Below are 7,500 nucleotides of genomic sequence, written 5' to 3'. Positions count from 1 at the left end.
ATGTATATATATATATATATATATATATATATATATATATATATATATATATATATATATATATATATATATATATATATATACACACATATATATATATATATATATATATATATATATATATTCATATATATATGTATATATTATTATTGTTATTATTATTATTATTATTATTATTATTATTATTATTATTATTATTATTATTATTATTATTGTTATTAATATTAGCCAAGCTACAGCCCTAGTTGAAAGAGCAAGATGCTATAAGCCCAAGTGCTCTAACAGGGAAAAATATCCCAGTGAGTAAAGGAATAAGGAAATAAATAAATGACGAGAATAAATTACCAATATATCATTCTAAAAACAGTAACAGCGTCAAAACAGATATTTCCTATATAAACTATTAACATTGTCAAAAACAGATATGTCATATATAAACAATAAAAAGACTCATGTCAGCCTGGTCAACATAAAAACATTTGCTCCAACTTTTGAACTTTTGAAGTTCTACTGATTCAACTACCCGATTAGGAAGATCATTCCACAACTTGGTAACAGCTGGAATAAAACTTCTTGAATACTGTGTAGTATTGAGCCTCATGATGGAAAAGGCCTGGCTATCAGAATTAACTGCTTGCCTAGCATTACGAACAGGATAGAATTGTCCAGGGAGATCTGAATATAAAGGATGGTCAGAGTTATGAAAAATCTTATGCAACATGCATAATGAACTAATTGAACGACAGTGCCAAAGATTAATATCTAGATCAGGAATAAGAAATTTAATAGACTGTAAGTTTCTGTCCAACAAATCAAATTGAGAATCAGCAGCTGAACACCATACAGGAGAACAATACTCAAAACAAGGTAGAATGAAAGAATTAAAACACTTCTTCAGAATAGATTGATCACCGAAAATCTTGTAAGATTTTCTCAATAAGCCAATTTTTTGTGCAATTGAAGATGACACTGACCTAATGTGTTTCTCAAAAGTAAATTTGCTGTCGAGAATCACACCTAAAATTTTAAAAAAGTCATACAAATTTAAAGAAACAATATCAATTCTGAGATCCGGATGTTGAGGAGCCACCGTCCTTGACCTACTTACAATCATACTTTGAGTTTTGTCAGGATTCAACTTCATACCTCATAATTTGCACCATGAACTAATTTTAGCTAAATCTTTATTAAGGTATTCACCAACCTCATATCTACATTCAGGGAATGGAATTGATGCAAAGACAGTGGCACCATCTGCATATGCAACAAGCTTGTTTTCTTGGTGAAACCACATGTCATTAGTATATAGTATGAAAAGCAATGGGCCAAGAACACTACCAAGTAGAACACCGGATATCACATTCCTATACTCACTATGGTGCCCATCAACAACAACTCTTTGAGATCTATTACTTAAAAAATCAATAATAATGCTAAGAAACAACCCACCCACTCCAAACTGTTTCAGTTTGAAAACAAGGGCGTCATGATTAACACGGTTAAAGGCAGCACTAAAATCAAGGCCAATCATACGAACTTCCTGACCACAATCAAGGGATTTCTGTACAGCATTGGAGATTTTAAGAAAGGCATCAAATGCTTCAAGGCCTTCACGAAAACCAAATTGCAAAGTAGGGAGTAGATGATTACCTTCAGCAAACCTATTAAGACGTTTTGCCAGAATTTGTTCAAAAACTTTAGATAATATGGGAGTTATGGAAATTAGGCGGTAATCAGTGGGACTTGAGCTACCACAAACATATTTACATAGAGGAGTAAGATTACCAATTCTCCAACAGGTGCTAAAAGCTCCTCATCTTGCTAACTTGCCCAAAATAACAGATAACTTTGGAGCTAAGAAATCTACTGTCTTTATAAAAAAAACAAAGGAAAAATACCATTTGAGTCTACACCTCCATAAGCATCAAGTTCCATCAACAGAGCTTTAATCTCACGAGATCGGAAAGCTAAGCTAGTTAGTTTAGCCTCAGGAAAACAAGAATGAGGAAGTTCAAGTTTTACATTACTCTGTTTACTGTCAAAAACACCAGCCCAAAGGGTTGCCTTTTCCTTTGGACAGTGAGTGACTGAGCCATCTGGTTTAAGTAGAAGAGGAACTGTTGCATCTACACCAAACGGTGCAGATTTAAGGGTAGACCACCATTTATGTTCCTGAGTTGTACCAGAAAGGGTTTCCTTTATGGTTAAATTGTATTCCTTTTCAGTTGAGGCATAAACTCTCTGAGCAAAAACTCGAAGCTGAGTATAGTTTTTCCAGGTCAAATCTGATCTGTTACCCTTCCAAAGGTGATAGGCCTCCTGCTTCTCCAAATAAGCACTTCTACAATCATCATTGAACCAAGATTTGTCCTTCATTCGGCACCTTAGCACACGAGAAGGGATACGCCTATCAATTATGTTGACTAGATTCTCATTCAAAGGGACAACAGGATCTACACTACTATATAATTGTGACCAATTGAAGTACAAATGATCATGCAAAATCCCATTCCATTCTGCTTGGGATTTCATATAAATTTTACAAGAGTATGATATATCAGGGACAGGCTGCTCAGTCTTCACTACTAATGAAATCAAGGCATGATCAGATGTCCCGATTGGAGAACCAACCTTACTAGTTATAACGCCAGGTGAGTCAGTGTATACTAGGTCCAAGCAATTACCAGACCTGTAAGAAGCTTCATTTATGATTTGCTCACAGCCTGATTCATTGGCAAAGTTTAAAGCTCCTAAGCCATGGCGATCGGTAGGAGAGATAGAACTTAACCACTCCCTGTGGTGAGCATTAAAATCACCAACAAAGACAAAAGAAGCCTTTCTATCATCTTCTTGTATCTTAGCCATAATGATAAGAAGACAATCGAAGATAGAATCATCCATGTCTGAATTCCGGTAGATCGGACACAAATAAAAGTTATGCCTGCCACAAACTTTTATTACCTGAATCTCATGACATCCACATTAATAGCAGGACTTATGAGAAGCAGGGTACTCGGTCCTAATATACACCGCCATTCCCCTGGCCCTAGGGATGGCACCACGTTTCAACATTATTGGCTTCTTAAAACCAGTTATAAGGAGCTCAGATGAGTGCCTCATATTAGAAACCAAAGTTTTTGAGCACAAAAGAATATCATACTGTCTGGACGCAACTGTAAGGTCTTGGATATTTGCATGAAGACTACGAATATTGCAATACAGAAGACGACATTCACGAAATCTAGGACGTACTGGTCCGGGATTTCGCTCAATGTCTCCAGACAGCATAAGAATTAAAAGAAATAAAAAAGAGACATTACACTTAAAACTAGATTAACAAGAATTATAACAAAAACAATATATACAAAATTATAAATAAAGTGATTGATGATACCCATAGTCTAAAGTAAAAAGTTGGAAAAACTGGTCAACATGGAGGAGCCAATACACCATGCAAGTGTAAATACCCTCCAGGATAGCCACTTCAACTGTAGGGGGGACAGTAAGGATAGTTTCGAGAAAAAAAAGAATCAGAAAAAGGAAAAGACAGCCTCTTGATAAACCACCCTTCTATTAAGCCTGCCCAACACACCATTTCAAAAAAACAAGAGGAAGAAAAAAAAATAATAAGAGAGAATAGTGTACCCTAGTGTACACTGAAGCAAGAGAATTCTAAGCCAAAACAGTGGAAGACCATGGTACAGAGGCTATGGCACTACCCAAGACTAGAGAACAATGGTTTAATTTTGGAGAGGCCTCCTAAAAGAGCTACTTACCATAGCTAAAGAGTCTCTTCTACCCTTACCAAGAGGAAAGTACACTGAACAAATTGCAGTACAGTAATTAACCCCTTAGGTGAAGAAGTGTTAAGTATCTCATTGCTGTCAGGTGTATGAGGAAAAACGAGAATATGTAAAAAATAGGAAAGACTATTCTGTGTCAGTGTAGGCAAAGAAAAAAATAAGCCGTAACCAGAGAGAGGGATCCAATGCATTACTGTCTGGCCAGTCAAAGGATCCAATACCTCTCTAGTGGTAGTATATCAACGGGCGGCTAGTGCCCTGGCCAACCTACTACCTATATATATATATATATATATATATATATATATATATATATATATATATATATGTATATATATATATACATATATACATATATATATATATATATATATATATATATATATATATATATATATATATATATATATATATATATATATATACTGTATATATATATATATATATATATATATATATATATATATATATATATATATATATATATATATATATATATATATATATACTGTATATATATTTCATAATATATATATATATATATATATATATATATATATATATATATATATATATATATATATGTATATATATATATGTATATTATTTCTAAGCTATTAGAATGCATCATCCTACAAAGATGCAAAGACTTGTTAACAACTTCGGATAATCAATATGCTTATAAAACTAAACACAGCACTGATATGGCCCTTTTTCTTTTTAAACAAACATGCTAGTTTTATACGTAACAAATCACTCCAGTTTTTGTATGCGCAATGGATATGTCCAAGGATTTTGATAGTGTGTAATGAAAGATTAATTAAGATTTTAAAGAGATGACGTGTGCCATTTTACATTATAGCACAGCTACATTACTGGTGCAAGACTCAGGACTTTAGAGTAATGTCGGACAATAGTCTTTCTTCTCCTTTTAAACCCAGTTGTGGTATTAGACAGGGTAGTGTTCTATCAGCACTTCTGTTCGCCGTATATGTGGATGATTTAAGTACAAAGGTCCTCAGCAGGGAAGGTGGTTGCGCAGTGGTATAGGTTAAGGTGAATCATATCTTTTATGCAGATGATATAATACTTTTAGCCTGATCTTTAAAAGCGTTGCAAATACTCATAGATAAAAGTATGGAATATTTGAAGTACCATTATCTTGAAGCCTATTCTGACAAGACCAAAGTTCTTGTTTTAAAGCCCTGGAATTTTATGTCATTTAGTGAACCGTCACTCTATATTAATGACGTCAGGTTGGGAGTCGTTAAGTCATTTAAATATTTCGGCATGAATATTAAAGACAATCTGAAGGACGATGACCATATTGCATCACTCTATCGAGGACAATGCTTACGAGGCAATATGTTGCTAAGGAACTTTCATATGTGCAATGATGAGGCAAAATTGCATTTGTTCAGATCTTTTTGTACTTCACTGTATTGTATGCCTTTGGCAATGAAATGTAAAAAGGAAACCCTACATAAACCTAAGGTATCTTATAATGATTCTTTTAGGTACCTGATGGGAGTAGAAAGGTTTTCGACAGTAATTGGACACTTTGTTTATTTAGGAATATCAACATCTAATGAATTAGTGAGAAAATGTATTGTAGGCTTGTTTCAAAGGGCAAAGAGGTAATAAAACCACCTAATTTGTGCAATTTTTAACAGTGATAGTATTAAAAAATCATCAGTTTTTAAAGAGTGGTCTAAACACATTTTCTGTGTTTCGAACTTTAGTTTTATTCCTAAATCATTTGTATATACCTCTTAATTTTATCGTAATATTTTGTTTATTGCTCTACAGCTGAAATAAAGAATTTGAATTTGAATTATGAATATATTTGCAGGGTTACCCGGCGTTGCCCGGTATATATTTTCCCTTGTATTTTTAAAGTGGGCATAAATTCCACTCTTATTCACAAATTTTGCTCTAAATGAAGTCATCATGAAAGCATTATTGTATAGTAGTATTGTCTCAAGAAATTATTTGGATGGTATGGGGTCCTATTAAGATGTTTTTTTTCGGATATTCGGGAGGTTCAACTAACAAACGCAGTCTAATTCTTCCCCCACTGCAACACAATCCTGGAGGTTCATTCTTCCATTTCTGAGCATCACAGTGATTACATTGTTGAGGCATTAAGCCAATTTGTACTATGTCTTCTGTTTCATTAAAAGGGAGTGCTCTTGCTTCTGCATGCATGACTATATCAATAGGGAATCTATTCTGAGATGCTTCTGATGTTTTTTATTTCGATGAACAATTGTTCTTTGTTGGTTATCCGGAAGTAGTCATTCATTGATATTTTGGTTCTTGATTTCTTATAGCTACTATTTTTTATTGTGAATTTTCAATGCTAGAACTTATTTGGTCTTCTTCCTGTGCTTCACGTCTAGTTGCCATTCTGTTCGCATTCGTGTTCCTTATTAAATTCTGCTCTTCGTCTCCTGCCTCACATTTAGCTGCCTGCCATTCTGCTAGCATTGGTGTTCTTTCTCAAATCCATTTACTCTTCATTTTCTGCTTTATGGCTTTTATGTCTATCTGCCAATCTACTTACATGAGTTTTTCTTTGTTGTTCATCCTGTGTCTCATGTCTCGCTGCCATTCGTCTTGTATTTGTTTCCCTCCGTAAATTCCCCCAGTCTTCTGTTTCCTGATATCTTTTTCTTTTCACCGAATTTGCTTTATCGGATTTACCGAAAGAGAGCCTCTTTTTGGGTGGTATCATTTAGTAGAAAACTACAAAGAATATAAAAACTACATGAGACTCAATAATTAAATATTCTGTAGAATTTCTTTTTGGGTGGTATCATTCAGCTGACATTGGTGTTACTTCTTAAATTCAGCTGCTCTTCATTTTCTGATTTATGCATAACTTCTATTTTACTTGCATGAGTTTTTTTTTTAAGTTTTTAATCCTATGTCTCACGTCTAGCTGTCATTTTCTTTCATTTTTTTTCTCTATAAATTCCTCTGTTCTTCTCTTTCCTGCTATCTTCATTTCACTGAATTGTGTAGAAAACTGAAAATAAACTATTATATAAAATTCAACCATTAAATATTCAGTAAAATCTCTTTTTGGGTGGTATGATTTTGTAGAAGACCGAAAAAAATATGAAAATTACATAAGTCTTGAGCATACTGTGTATGCTGTGTGTGTGACAGCAATACCCGAGGATCCCCTTTTTTAGGAAATATTTCCAAATTGATACTGCCCCAGATAATCTCCTGTATGTCAAAATGGATTGCAATTATAATTGATTGCAGTCTTAGTAGATGTGTAATTATGAGAAACTTTTCTCTTATTAAATAAATATTTATTTTAAAGTTGAAGTCACCCGATTTCATTGAATTTAGTTTTATGTGGTCTGTAATTATGGGGTCCGTAGATCGCCAAGGTGGATCTTGATCAAGATAAAATTGAAATAATTAGCTTTCTCGATAAAAATTACTCAAGATTCGATCAATAAATATTCTGTAAGTTCCTTGTACACACACCCATATATATATATATATATATATATATATATATATATATATATATATATATATATATATATAATACACACACACACACACACATATATATATATATATATATATATATATATATATATAGAGAGAGAGAGAGAGATGTATGATATATATATATACGAGTATATATATATATATATATATATATATATAT

Source organism: Palaemon carinicauda, chromosome 16, assembly GCF_036898095.1.
Source record: "Palaemon carinicauda isolate YSFRI2023 chromosome 16, ASM3689809v2, whole genome shotgun sequence".
NCBI lineage: Eukaryota > Metazoa > Arthropoda > Malacostraca > Decapoda > Palaemonidae > Palaemon > Palaemon carinicauda.
This window is presented reverse-complemented; position numbering follows the sequence as displayed.